Below are 15228 nucleotides of genomic sequence, written 5' to 3'. Positions count from 1 at the left end.
AATTTCCTAGTACACACATACGTTCGACATATAACACCCAAACATACAAGAGAAAATTAAAGTACAGCGAGAAATTTGAGAGAATAGGGAATACGGAGGAAACTTACCCAAGACCTATTTCCAATCAAACTTCTCTCGTCCCCGATAAACCTTGAAATTCCACTCTTACGCCTATAGAAGGTAGAGAAAGGATCAGAGATCAAATGTAACAACGAGAATAAAAAATTACAACTTATGGCACAATCTCATTAAAAGCAAATAATATTATTCTGATACGAAACGAAATAAACGAGCATTACAAAACGCAACATGAAGCTCAGAAACCAACAAATAAATCAAAGGATTGAATATTAATTCTCTAATACATATTTGCAGTCAACAAACAACACCCAAAGATAAAACAGAAGAATGAACAACACTGCGAAATGGAGGATAATAGGGAATCTCAAATAAACATACTACAGAGGTATCTCCGACGAATCCTCTCTTGTCCCCGGGAAACCTGAAAAATTCCACCCTTACGTTTATAGATGGTAGCGAAAGGAGTAGAGATCAAATGTAAAAAGGAGAAGAAGAGAATTACCTGTTAAGGAACAATGTCGTTGAATGGAATTAAAATTATTTTCACACGTAACTAAAGAAATTTCTAATAGACAACGGAACATCAACATTAGAAGAAAACAAAGAAATCAAGATATTGAAAATTAATTTTCCTAGTACACACATACGTTCGACATATAACACCCAAACATACAAGAGAAAATTAAAGTACAGCGAGAAATTTGAGAGAATAGGGAATACGGAGGAAACTTACCCAAGACCTATTTCCAATCAAACTTCTCTCGTCCCCGATAAACCTTGAAATTCCACTCTTACGCCTATAGAAGGTAGAGAAAGGATCAGAGATCAAATGTAACAACGAGAATAAAAAAATTACAACTTATGGCACAATCTCATTAAAAGCAAATAATATTATTCTGATACGAAACGAAATAAACGAGCATTACAAAACGCAACATGAAGCTCAGAAACCAACAAATAAATCAAAGGATTGAATATTAATTCTCTAATACATATTTGCAGTCAACAAACAACACCCAAAGATAAAACAGAAGAATGAACAACACTGCGAAATGGAGGATAATAGGGAATCTCAAATAAACATACTACAGAGGTATCTCCGACGAATCCTCTCTTGTCCCCGGAAACCTGAAAAATTCCACCCTTACGTTTATAGATGGTAGCGAAAGGAGTAGAGATCAAATGTAAAAAGGAGAAGAAGAGAATTACCTGTTAAGGAACAATGTCGTTGAATGGAATTAAAATTATTTTCACATGTAACTAAAGAAATTTCTAATAGACAACGGAACATCAACATTAGAAGAAAACAAAGAAATCAAGATATTGAAAATTAATTTTCCTAGTACACACATACGTTCGACATATAACACCCAAACATAGAAGAGAAAATTAAAGTACAGCGAGAAATTTGAGAGAATAGGGAATACGGAGGAAACTTACCCAAGACCTATTTCCAATCAAACTTCTCTTGTCCCCGATAAACCTTGAAATTCCACTCTTACGCCTATAGAAGGTAGAGAAAGAGCAGAGATCAAATGTAACAACGAGAATAAGAAAATTACAACTTATGGCACAATCTCATTAAAAGCAAATAATATTATTCTGATACGAAACGAAATAAACGAGCATTACAAAACGCAACATGAAGCTCAGAAACCAACAAATAAATCAAAGGATTGAATATTAATTCTCTAATACATATTTGCAGTCAACAAACAACACCCAAAGATAAAACAGAAGAATGAACAACACTGCGAAATGGAGGATAATAGGGAATCTCAAATAAACATACTACAGAGGTATCTCCGACGAATCTTCTCTTGTCCCCGGGAAACCTGAAAAATTCCACCCTTACGTTTATAGATGGTAGCGAAAGGAGTAGAGATCAAATGTAAAAAGGAGAAGAAGAGAATTACCTGTTAAGGAACAATGTCGTTGAATGGAATTAAAATTATTTTCACACGTAACTAAAGAAATTTCTAATAGACAACGGAACATCAACATTGGAAGAAAACAAAGAAATCAAGATATTGAAAATTAATTTTCCTAGTACACACATACGTTCGACATATAACACCCAAACATACAAGAGAAAATTAAAGTACAGCGAGAAATTTGAGAGAATAGGGAATACGGAGGAAACTTACCCAAGACCTATTTCCAATCAAACTTCTCTCGTCCCCGATAAACCTTGAAATTCCACTCTTACGCCTATAGAAGGTAGAGAAAAGAGCAGAGATCAAATGTAACAACGAGAATAAGAAAATTACAACTTAAGGCACAATCTCATTAAAAGCAAATAATATTATTCTGATACGAAACGAAAGAAACGAGCATTACAAAACGCAACATGAAGCTCAGAAACCAACAAATAAATCAAAGGATTGAAATTAATTCTCTAATACATATTTGCAGTCAACAAACAACACCCAAAGATAAAACAGAAGAATGAAGAACAGTGCGAAATGGAGGATAATAGGGAATCTCAAATAAACATACTACAGAGGTATCTCCGACGAATCTTCTCTTGTCCCCGGGAAACCTGAAAAATTCCACCCTTACGTTTATAGATGGTAGCGAAAGGAGTAGAGATCAAATGTAAAAAGGAGAAGAAGAGAATTACCTGTTAAGGAACAATGTCGTTGAATGGAATTAAAATTATTTTCACACGTAACTAAAGAAATTTCTAATAGACAACGGAACATCAACATTAGAAGAAAACAAAGAAATCAAGATATTGAAAATTAATTTTCCTAGTACACACATACGTTCGACATATAACACCCAAACATACAAGAGAAAATTAAAGTACAGCGAGAAATTTGAGAGAATAGGGAATACGGAGGAAACTTACCCAAGACCTATTTCCAATCAAACTTCTCTTGTCCCGATAAACCTTGAAATTCCACTCTTACGCCTATAGAAGGTACAGAAAAGAGCAGAGATCAAATGTAACAACGAGAATCAGAAAATTACAACTTATGGCACAATCTCATTAAAAGCAAATAATATTATTCTGATACGAAACGAAAGAAACGAGCATTACAAAACGCAACATGAAACTCAGAAACCAACAAATAAATCAAAGGATTGAAAATTAATTCTCTAATACATATTTGCAGTCAACAAACAACACCCAAAGATAAAACAGAAGAATGAAGAACAGTGCGAAATGGAGGATAATAGGGAATCTGATTTAACCGTTTACATGGGCAAAACCAAAACCTGGTTTGCTTGTAGCTCAAGAGACCCATGTTCGAGGATCTTATTGCCAGTGGCCGTTACTTGGCTTGCTTCATTTAACCGTTTACATGGGCAAAACCAAAACCTGGTGCAATTTTCCAGTCCACAGGTGGCTGTTTCATCTTCAATTTTTCACTTGCTGATGCCAATACAGTAGCAGTATCGTGACTTCAACCATTTCAAGTTTTAGTAAGACTTTATTTTGAAACCTCAGATTTGAGATTCTAAAATACTTGCGCTCCAGAACCCATGGCGGACAAATACAGCTTCAACTTGCGTTGCCTCTCACCTGCTCTTTTTCCTCTGTTTTCTCAATACCTCCGTCTTTCTATTTTCTTCTCCACCTTATGAAACTGAAGGTGATACTTTTGCCTGTATCGTCTCGAAAGGAACATCAATCCTAATAAATGCGATTTTAAGAATCGACTCCTGTTTGGAGCTTTGCAATCTACTGGTTGTCAAGAAAGTGTCCAGTGGACTGCTCTGCTTCATTCTCTAAATCCAGCTTAGACACCACCACCCGTTTCAATCTTTGAGGTCCAATTTCATATCCGAAGGTAGAACTTACTATTCTTACGGCAATTGAGAATGTAAATTCTGCAAGTTCTGGGGAGTCATCTCAGTTTGAACAAATTGCAAGGGTTCATTCTGTGCTTGAGTCTGAAATTGCTCCAATGAAATCAATTCACATTCACCCCTCTTTTCCATCTTTAAATTCCAAATTTTTAAACCACCATTACACCAATAACTATTGCCCAAATAAAATATAAACAACCTTAACCTAACAGAAGAGCACCAATCAAAAGCTCAATCTTCCATCAACACCTCCAAATCTTTTTCACTTTCATCAAATATTTTGACCTATAATTATTAAGTGATGATTAAAACTCTAGAATATTTAAATTTAAATAATTAAATTTTTAATAATCTTCACTCTCAATATAATGGAAGTTAGATAATAAGATACATTTAAGATGTGGGTATAACAACTATAGTAACCAATAACCAATAAAATAGGCAGTACCAAGACAAACAATTCACAAATGTTGAAGATTTTTCACTAAAGTGAGAGACTAGGGAATATTTTGACTCAATTTGTAGCATGGCAAATTTTTGCATTCATAGAAAATAAAATCACAAATAAAATTAAATAAATCATTAATAATGCTAATAAAAACTAATAATCAAGCATCTCATATATCAGTGGAACTAGAGGGTAACCTATAAGGACTTTCACCTTGATTGTCATTGGAGCTTACATCCCCAATACAAAGCATAAATTGAAAAAATAATAAGTGAATAAAACTCGCATAATTTTACATAACCTAAATTTAAATCGACATAACTCATACAGTTGCTTCAAATAATAGAGATTATGGAGCTGGCCTTCAAGATGTGCACCACATATCATCCAAATTGTGCACATAGTTAAAAAGGACCTATGTTGCATTACATGAAAATGATGGTTCACCTAGAACATAAAGGAGGGAATTATTTTGAAATCTTAATCTATGGATCCCCAACATTTGATCTCCACTTCTCCAGCTGTAGTGGGTGGTTCAGGTCCTTGTACAAGTCTTGAAAAGTTGTCAAGGCAGAAAGTAAAAAGGAGGGAATTATTTTGAAATCTTAATCTATGGTCAGGATCCGATGACCCCACTTAATTATTTAAATTAGCTCTATTATGATTATAAGGCCATTAATCAGTCATTTTTATTTTTGATACAATATAGAACCTGATCACTTTTGGGCATTCATCCATTTTTGGTGGATTCATTATAGTTGCCCAAGATATTATGTTAGCTCCATTCGTATTGTACAATTGCCTAAAATATTTGAGTAGTAACTAATTTGGAGTCAAGAACGAATCATTATATATTTCCCTCTAAAAACCATAGAAAGCATAGAGCAATATTTCACTAGCAAAGAAAATTGAGGAAAAGAAAAGTCGATTCTCAACCATGTAATCTATGTCCTCTTGTTTTGGATAAATAAAAAACTAAACTCAACTAAACGTTAGGTCCAATTAGGTGGTTTTGCTTCTTAAGATCCCATAAATTTTCTTAGAGACCAAACAATTGGAATGAAGCATTACAATAACTAGTAATCACCATTTAGTTCAAATTATATCAATTTTCTGGAGAAAATTTTGAAAAAACAATGATAAGTAAAAAATCAACACTAAAAGTACTCGTACCAGTTTCTTAATCTATAAAAGCAAAAGTTGGTTGAATAATTTTTTTTTAACGATCAAGAATCAATCTCCTAAACAACAAGAAGAAAAAAAAAATCAAATGATGACAAAAAAATCAAGGAAAAAAAATGGAGCTATAGTCTCGTGGATATATAATAGTGAAAGCTTGCAAAGTGAGGAATGACAAGAACACGATTACAATGAGAAATAACCGCAAGTGTCGTTTTGTCATTTCAAGAAGCAGAGCAGTCTGCGATCTAAAGCAGAGGAACATGAGCATATTTTTTCTTAGATACATGCAAAGAGAACAATCAAATCTAAAGAACATAGAGATATCACGAACAAAACATACAACAACAGTTGTTTGGTTGCCGAGAAAACCCATGGAAAGGAAAGGAAAGGAAAAATCTTGAAAAAAAAAAAAAAATGTATATGAAAAACCAATTAAATCTAAACAAGACAAAGATATCACGAAGATAACATATAATAGCAGTTATTCAATGAATATCAAATTTCAAGGAAAGAAACGAATCATGAAAGGTAACAACGGATACATGAACAAACAAAATGGGAGTGCAAGTGTACCTGAGCAACGAGTAATATACCTTTGTAGACGCTCAGTATAATTTCAGATCTGCTTCTCACGAGAGGTTCACCCAAGGCTTTAGGCCTTGCTTCTTTAATAGAAACTTTTTCTTTAGAAGCCCCACTGTTTGTACTGCCAATGCTCTTACCATTAGAAGCCAGCTCATCATCAATGCAACCAGTGGTTTCAATATCAGAGGGCCCTCTATCAGCTTCAGTTGAAGAAATATTATTTGCATAATCCATTTCAAGAGTCCAAGATGTCATGACATGCTCTGCAGCTGAATCCCAATCAATCACCATGTAAAGGTCATCCGACTCTTGAGCAGGAAAAAACTTCAAGCCTTTCTAGTGAAATTCTGGCGTGTCACTTTGAGGTTGAGTAACTCCTGCAATGTCTGCAACCATGCTTATGTCAGTCCCAAAGTGAGAATTTGATTGATCATCGACTATTGACTGAGGTTGAATCATAAAAGAATCATCAACTAGAATGCTTTTCTTATTCTTCTCAGAGTGGAAAGAATCACCATCAAACATTTTGATGCCCATGCTTTTGTCCCAATTGACTGGATCTCCAACCGGTCCACTCATATACTCAGCAACTAAAACAACAAGGTTTTGCACCAAATAACTACCTACAAAGACTTGAGGTTCTGATCTTGACTAGACAGCCATGGCCAGGGCCTCCTGTTCAAAGTTTTAACAGGTTAGCATCAGCAGCTCTATTGACCAAACCTGCTGCAATCAGGTAATGGTGTTCCTTGTAGATCGACAGCGAAAGGCATCCTTTGGTGAAGTTTGTAATCACCACCAATGTATGTCACAATTGAGCTACCAGCATCTGGGTGGGGCCGGCTCCTTTAACTCATTCACTAGTATGTGCTTGTGTGTGACCGGCTTCTACCTGTCTGAGTAAATATTGCTGTGTCAATTCCACTCATCCTTCCCTTAGAATCCAAGAGAGGATCTCTGCTGTTCCCAGGATTTATGGCTGCATCTGTTTGAATTCATCCACCAATTAGGACTCCGGTTTGGCTGCAAATATCTTAATTCCATCTCCAACTTCTTGATGATATCTTTTGAAGAGTATGGCAGGTCTCCATGAAACATAGCGATTGATTCACCTGCACTGCAAGGCTCTTATAAGCAGTCAGCCAGTGTATTTCTTCTTCCCAACTTGGTTTTGGTTTGAAATGGGAGGGTGTGATCTTGTTCCAGCCCCACCACTATCATCCTTGGATGTGATATTAATCTGTCTTCCACACAAGCCACGATTTCTGACAAAGGAGTTCCCAGAATCTGATGGTATTGGCCCACATTTTCACCATAATTATGGTACCTGAAGGGATGAAAGAGGACATGCAGTTTGGACGCACAGAATGTCACCAAATGTTGACATGGCAGCAGTAGACTTGTCCGCGAATTTGCTCACTTGTACATCCATCCATATAGATCCCTGTTTCAGCATGTTTTCTCAAGGAGTAAATTCGCTTCCATGAATAAGTCATTCATGCAGTAAACTTTGAGCACAACATGTGATATTAGAACTTTCATCTCCTTCTTTGATGCCACAAATTCAAGTAAGCACAAGCTATGAGATCACCAGTAATAGCGATGGGATCTGGTCTCACCGACAGATTCAGAGTTTCATTAGGATTGCAACCATCAGAAGGTGATTGCATGATCCAGAACATCCTCAAAGCTCTGTAACTTAGCCCAGATTTCCTAACTTCAGCACCTGAGAAAGAATATCTAGATCAATAGCTTCAACGATTTCTGGTTTCCATGCTTTAGTATACCATTGGAAACAGATTTTTCCAACCTTCAAGCTGCTTCTAGAAGTTGGGCCTGCTGAAATTACTCCATGTGCCTCTCACTGCCAGTAAAGTGTTCGGCCAACTTCTTGCATACAGATACCTTTTGAATTTGTGGCATACAAGATGAGTAGCTTTGCTCGCTACCAATGGCTTAGAAAACTGTGCACTCATCAAGCCAACCATTGTCATGACATCATCTCTGTCTTGCCCATGCAGACAAAAACTTTAAAGCTTTCTTGTTGAGGGCTAAATGGGCATGCTACGTAATTGCTGAAAATGAGAAGAGCATTTCAAACCCATCATGATGAATGGCATGAAAACGAATGCATTTCATGATACTCTGCACATCTGGACTATCAAAGGATGGAAGATCTCAAGACTCAGAAATGATGAAACTTGAAAGAAAGACCAATACCAACTGAGTAAAACAAACCTACAGCCAGAGAAACAAAAGCAAACCAGGTGGATGATGCATGGTCTTCAAGGTTGTAAGGGAACTCAACAAAAGTAGCTATTGCTTCAATCATCTTTTCAACCCAGTCCATTTGATCCAATGCATTCTTTGTCAAACACTAAACTCAATGAGTGCTCTTGAATCCAACCAAGAGTTCATGATAGAAGTGCATGGTATGAGTAAGTCTTGCTTGCGAGAGCAGGCCCAAAGCTAATGCAACATGAGATCTCACTTTTGGTTCCCTGCCCAATGCAGTTGGCTTGCATGATGTCTAAGATGCCCTGACCTTTCGTAGAAATTTCATCCTTACAGCACTTATTAAATTTGGCACCAATTGATAATGAAACAGCACTGTCAAAATTAGTGATGCCACTTCCCTTAACAGATGGAGCAGAACATGGTATGGTTTTCTCCCATGTAAGTTTCAGAACCATAAGCTCCTTTCACCCTGTGTTTTAATAATGCTACCTTGGGCGAAGGATAAGACATGAGACCATTTTCAATGCCAATCATTCAGATGACAACCTGCTACTTTTTGGAGCTGGTGCTTCTGATAGAATCTCCTTTGACAAACCAACATTGGACACATCATTTTGAATTGCAGCAGCAGAAATATCAGAACCATTTAAACTTTTCTCAACTGGTCCGTTTTGAATGGTTTCCTTTTGTTTTCTTTGCTAGGGCAGTTGCAACCAAGTTCTGTATCTGGACAGCCTGATTGTCGTACCTTCTCACCAACATTTGGAACATCCTTCATACTCAAAAGCAGAACTGTGAAAATCTGATGACAGTATGCATGAGTAATTAGGTGTCTCCACTACTACTGTCAGGCTCCATTGCCTCCTCACTAGTCCCATAAAAGTTTCCCAATTTCTGGGATCCAGAATGTTTATTCTGTTTGCCCCGACCAGGATTTTCATGTATATCAGGTATGTTGTCCTCACTTTCAACAGAATCATCTCCTGCAAAATTTTAATGGAACTCCCTCCTCTGCCGACACACCCAATCTTGTCAAATGGGTGGAAAACTCTTATAATTAACTCCTCAGATCATGATGCTCCATGACCAGAAACCATAGGAAGGTTAGATGAATAAACTGGCCATGTACTGCCCATATCCAAATAACCCTGAAATGTTGGTACATGTATAGCTGCTAAGAAAATGGTGGCTGCATCTAGTAGTTTTGCCTCACAAAGTGTGGCCGATGTCTTTTGCAATGCACTAGCTGCAACGTGCCAAATCAGAGCTCTCCAGATGTTGTGTTCATTATCTTGGATGGTTACTGAATTAGTTACCTCAATAGTGTCGGATGGTTCAACAACAGCAAATTTTCCAACGGAACTTTGGGAATCATCTTCACCATGTCTAACAAATTTTGAAGTTTGTTTTATGTTTATCTGACTTGCTTCTGCTTTATTCTCGCTCAGAATGATGTTGACTTCTGAAGTTTTCTCTGAAGGATTGGATGGTTCTGTTGACCTTCATTATCACTATTATTAGATGAGTGACCAACTGAATCCCCCATCAAATACTGAGCATTTGGAGGCATAGGCAGATTAAAATTTTGAGGCAGCAATTCATGCAAATGAATTATCCTCCATGTCAGTATGTTGGACAGATGTGTGTACCCTTGGATTAAAACTCCATGAAGAAAATTGATCCACTGGGACCTTTTCTAGTAATACAGACTTTGGAGATGAGGATAAACTTGAATTGTTAGAAATTTGTTCAATTGTTGATTTGGGCTGCACAACTGATGCAATGAGATCACTAGATCCCTGGTTAAACATCCTTTCTGGCTCCAGAGTTGATTAAGTAAAAGCATCAGAACTCTGGTCACCACCAAAAAAACCTAGATTATCAAGTGATCTTCCAGAAACAGAAATACTATGACCGTTAAAAGCAAGACACCCAGGAATTTTATAATTTCCAAGAGACTGGAGGTTCAAACTATTGGGCTCCATCTCCGAATCCAGTTCAATACCATTTTCATGCTCATCAAGTTTGAAGCGTTCATTTCCATTATAATGGAATTCTTCATATTTCTTCCACTGAAATTAGAGCTGTTAAGAGCCTCTGACAAAGTGGAATTGCATTCATCCACCCTTGCCCTTGCTGTCAAACGTTCAGGAAAAGGTTTGACAACCTTTGTTTCAGTAACCACATACCTCTCATTTTCAAGCAACCCAAACCCATTAGCTACTCTAGGAGGGACAACATAAAGCCTCTCTGGAAATGGTTTCAGTGCTCAACCAGGAACTTCATTCTGGGCTGTTAACATCAGGATTGGGACTCATGCATGGCTCCAGGACGTTTGCTCCATTAGTTAAGAGTCTAGCAGCGTACCAGCATTGTAATGAATGAGAGCAGCAGTATGCCACACATTACTTTCTGTTTGCTGAAGTCTGCTCAGACTCCCACCAACAGAAGATTGGCCATTTCAGACATTTCAAAAAATGCCCAACCTTGCAGAAATTCAGGGATTCTAGCAGAATAAGGAATCCAACTTCCACACATGTGGATGCGCCCTTCAAAGACATGCCCCCACCTAAAACCATCATTCACCATCAGCTGCAGTGTCTTCAGAACCAAAGGTGAATCCATCTGAATGCTAGAAGCTTTCACAGGTAAGTCAACCAGAGCATCATTGCCAGCAGGTGATTTTCAACTAGAAACTTCATCCACTTGGCTGGAAATGAGAGGATCAGAGCAAATGGTCTCCACATTATTTTTCAGGATTGAATTCTTTTCAATTGGTTGACTTGATTGCATCATGTTTTTAACAGAGCCAGAAGTTATCTCAGGCTCAAAAACAAGGACTACCAATGGAGGAGGGTCTTTGTTTTCTTATCCTGCTGCGCAAGTGCCATCCATTGGTATGTATACTTAGCAATGGTAACACTAGACTGAACTGAAAATACAAAAAGATCAAATGTAGAATCCTTCGTCCTCTTCTTGTTTGAAATTTGCTCTCTAAGATCACATGCCCAGACATCACAGGAGCTCTACACCTTTGAGAATACCTTTACTTACAGAGTTTCCATCTTACTCAAAAACTCCTAAGGCTCTTTCCAATGAGATCACTGTCTCGTTCAAATTTCCTACAGTAGATATGATAAGATCCAGCGTATTATATGCTTCCTCTGGCAATGACACTTGGTAAAGCAAAATCAGCAGCTGAATTTAGGGTTCCCCATCAGATGGGACTTCAAAATATCCAAAACTCTAGCTGACACATCCATGGTAATCCAATCTCCACCACAAAGAAAGCCTTCCTCTACAATGCCGACCAGAGAACAGAGCTGAACCCCAATGAAGTACCAGTTCAAGATCAAGATTCACTAAATCATTTGGATTATCAGGCTCTGTAAGTCTGATATGTGCCACCATTCACGGAGCCTTGCCAAGCAACTGATTTTCATATTCAACTGCACTAGCCTGAAAGTGGAAATGTGGATGGACTTAGTCTAGTTTTGTTTGTTTGTTCAGTTTAATAAGTCCATGAAGTGTTGATCTTTAGCTTTACTGCGGTAGCTGTGTTTTCCTAATTCTTAGCATTGTTTGTTGTTCTTTTAGGCATTGTGAAACTATTATGTACAGTGGGAAATATCTGGAAAGAGGTTAAGCAGTTAAAAGCCCAAATCTTCCCTCTTATTCTTCTCTATTAAATTCAAATGTATCAAAGTCCACATAAGACGCCGAATATCCTGAGAGTGCATTTCTGAAACAATATCAGAGGGCCAACCATTTCTAGCTCTTGACTGTTATTCTCTTGCTCACTTGTCATAGAAACGGCTTTAGTCTCCAATAAATACCCAGATTGAGATCACACTTTTGAGTCCCTACTATCGCTTGCCATTTCATTTAGGCATTATCTGCTGCTCTGGCACCCACAATCGACTTCTCCGAATGAGTTTCATTATCTTCCACCTTCTCTGGAAGATCTCCAACATGGATTCCCAACTCAGCAAGGAAATCTGGACATGGTCCAAACCCATTATTCTCATTCTCTACCGAGCCATCATAAAATGGGCTCCACTGCACTTCCTTAACCCTAAACCGTCAGATGCACTATTCTTACTCACTGTGGAGTCTGACATAACTTTTTTTATCCCCAGTAACCATCATTATTTGAATCAACCACACTACCAAACCCAAACAAATTAGATGACTCCAAGCCACTCTCCTCTACGTGAGCACCTAAATGAGCTGCACCAGCATCCATACAACCAGCTTCCCCTTCACCCTAAACCCAAACTAATCTACTAGAAACAGGGAGGGGAACAAAGGTACCATTAACAAAAACAAATCATACGAGCCCATCAAACCAAAGCACCATATCATGAGTTATCAATGTGCTTAATAATGGTGAGGAAAGAAACCAAGACCATATTTAAAATGAGAATAGAAATATGATGTCCCAAGGTGCAGTGCAGTTGAAATTACTTTAAATTTTTCCCACACTAAACCAAGGAAACAAGAGACATATAATCAGCATCAAGTTCACAAGCAACCTAGATATCAACATGATTCCGCATGCGGTCTCTACTACACAGGTATATGCAACAAATGATACCCAAAGGCAACCAAGAAGGAAGAAGAATAGTGATATGGAGGAGAACTAAGAGTCTATAGTGAACTTACCTGAGTAGTCTTCCTCCAAAGTAAAGATTGCTTCCTTCTCAATCTTCTTCAAAGACCAGCCATCCCTCCTTCCAGCTCCTCTTCTGCTGGTTTCTTTTTTTTTTTTCTCTCCAAGGCTCCTCAAAAAAATCAATTTGAAAAAAAGCTTGGGTTTCCTTTTCGCATTTGAAAAGTTCTATGGAAACACTACTGAAAATTGTATTTGATCTTCAAATGCAACTTTTAGCATTTGAAAAGCTCTCCCAAATAGGGCTTAAGAATATCATCTTCTTAATCGCTATTTTTAATTAATAAAATATAAATATTTTTAATCCAAATTGCATAAGTCTAACATTTTACATGACTAATTCTAAATCTCTAAATTTTTCCAAGATAAAAAGTATTCTCTCAACTTTTGCAAGATAAAATCTATAATCTTTTAAAAATGTAAAATTGCAATGAGGATTATTTTTAAAACATTACTATTAAAAGTTTTTGTATATGTCAATGCATTACAATAAATATATACGTATGTATTTATAATATTATGTTTTCTTATCCCTAGTAAACAAATGGAAAGCTTCTCTATTAGTCTTTCACCAATCAATGCATTATAATTGCATAGCCTCTATGGTAGAAAGCTTCCAAGGAAATAATATTATTACTCCCTAAGATATCTTTGTTGATGTGTTCTCTAGAATGCTCTGTTAGATTCCTAGTTGGTTATGTTGTTTTTCATTTTTTATATCATTTTTCTTTTAATTAGTTTTAGGAATAGCTCATCCTTCCTTGTATTTTGCCATTTCTTATAAAAAAACTAAAAAAAAAAAATGTGTGCATACAAAATAGTATATGACATTTATTCTTTACCAACACTAAATTTGCATGGGTACTCAACAAGAATCATTTTCTTATATAGACAACTAGAATATTAAATTTATATCATAAAATTTTCATTATCTTTTTCCTTTTTCTGCCTAATGCTTTGACTTTCTTTTCATGTGAATGAGGTATTAAGCAACATATAGAAGCATTTTAACCCCAACCTTATACCAAACAAAAAAGAAGTATTGAATAGATGTCTACCATGCAATATTAAAATGCAAATTCATAAAGATTACAATAATTTAAAGATTGAAAGTTAGCTATAACAATACCATCCAGGCCAATTTTCAGTCCACATTTTGGGCTTGTTTGGAGAATTTGGAGTGAATTGATCACAATAGAATGAGTTACAAGTGTTGATCTGCAAAGAAAAAAATTCAAGGTTGTGATCTAAGTTGAAAGTCAAAATGTTCAACAATCCTTACCAATCAAAAGAGAACAATAAGGAGAAAGAGAAAGAAAAGAGTTCTTTTTTAAAAGGGAACATTAGAAAATATATTAATAGCACCTAAGAAATGATGCACCGAATACACACAATGTATACAATATGCGTTAAAAGGTAAGCTAAAACAAAAAAAGAAAAAAAAAACAAAAACAAAAACAAAAAAAAATGCTCTCTCCTTACATGAAAAGTGAAAACCGTATCTTACACAAAATAAAGAGCTAAAGACGGCTCTTTTGCAATTTATTATTGTTTTGTTTTCCTACTAATTGTTAACTCCAATAAGAAGCAAACTATAATTTAACTACTGCTACTTATCACATGTTGCACACATACTGTGAAAGAGTTAGTGGGAGAGAAAGAGGGAAAGAGAGAAGAATTAATATAACAACAGAATAGTGGATGGAGAGAAGATATAAAAAGGAATGATACTGGAAGACAGCTTGAGTGATTCTAGAAGTTTTTTCTTTCTTATTCCAATTTGTTAGTTTTTCCATTCTATTTTCCCTTTTTCCTTTTGGTTTTTGCAACTGCAAACACATTCTTTAATCTTTCACTATCAACAACCATTTCCCTTCAAATAGCTACTACCATAACTTAGTAGCCCTACAATTGCTATTGAGGATGTAGGAAAACCCTAAGATGATTGTCTACCATCAAATAGGTGGGTTAGGGATGCGATCTTTTAGGATTTAAGAAGAGGAGCAAGAACTTTTTTTTTTTTGATAGGCGGAGCAAGAAATAAAATGTATGTCAATCAAGGAAAGTAAAAACAAATTATAAGAAAATAAGAAAAAAAGAAAAAAAGAATAGGAAACCTTTAAAGCCTCATTAAGGCCTTCTAGGAGTCTCACACAGAAGAAAAATAATGGAGTCAATAATAATAGCAATAATAATAATAATA

At 36.3% G+C, this 15228-nt stretch overlaps 1 long non-coding RNA gene across 15 annotated transcripts; it reads right to left on the bottom strand.

Moving 5' to 3' along the window:
• Positions 1-9: 9 nt before the first annotated feature.
• LOC117934138 lies at positions 10-13229 on the bottom strand. Of its 15 annotated transcripts, XR_004654439.1 has the most exons (8): positions 6124-13229; positions 2581-2998; positions 2229-2292; positions 1874-2060; positions 1168-1585; positions 815-878; positions 460-646; positions 10-171 (listed from the first exon to the last, which is right to left on the bottom strand). It is a non-coding gene; the product is annotated as an uncharacterized LOC117934138 (long non-coding RNA). The 15 variants fall into 15 exon arrangements; XR_004654434.1 differs by having other exon boundaries at positions 460-502; positions 584-1585; XR_004654431.1 differs by having other exon boundaries at positions 815-1585.
• Positions 13230-15228: the final 1999 nt, after the last annotated feature.

This window comes from Vitis riparia, chromosome 16 (genome assembly GCF_004353265.1).
Source record: "Vitis riparia cultivar Riparia Gloire de Montpellier isolate 1030 chromosome 16, EGFV_Vit.rip_1.0, whole genome shotgun sequence".
NCBI lineage: Eukaryota > Viridiplantae > Streptophyta > Magnoliopsida > Vitales > Vitaceae > Vitis > Vitis riparia.
This window is presented reverse-complemented; position numbering and strand designations above follow the sequence as displayed.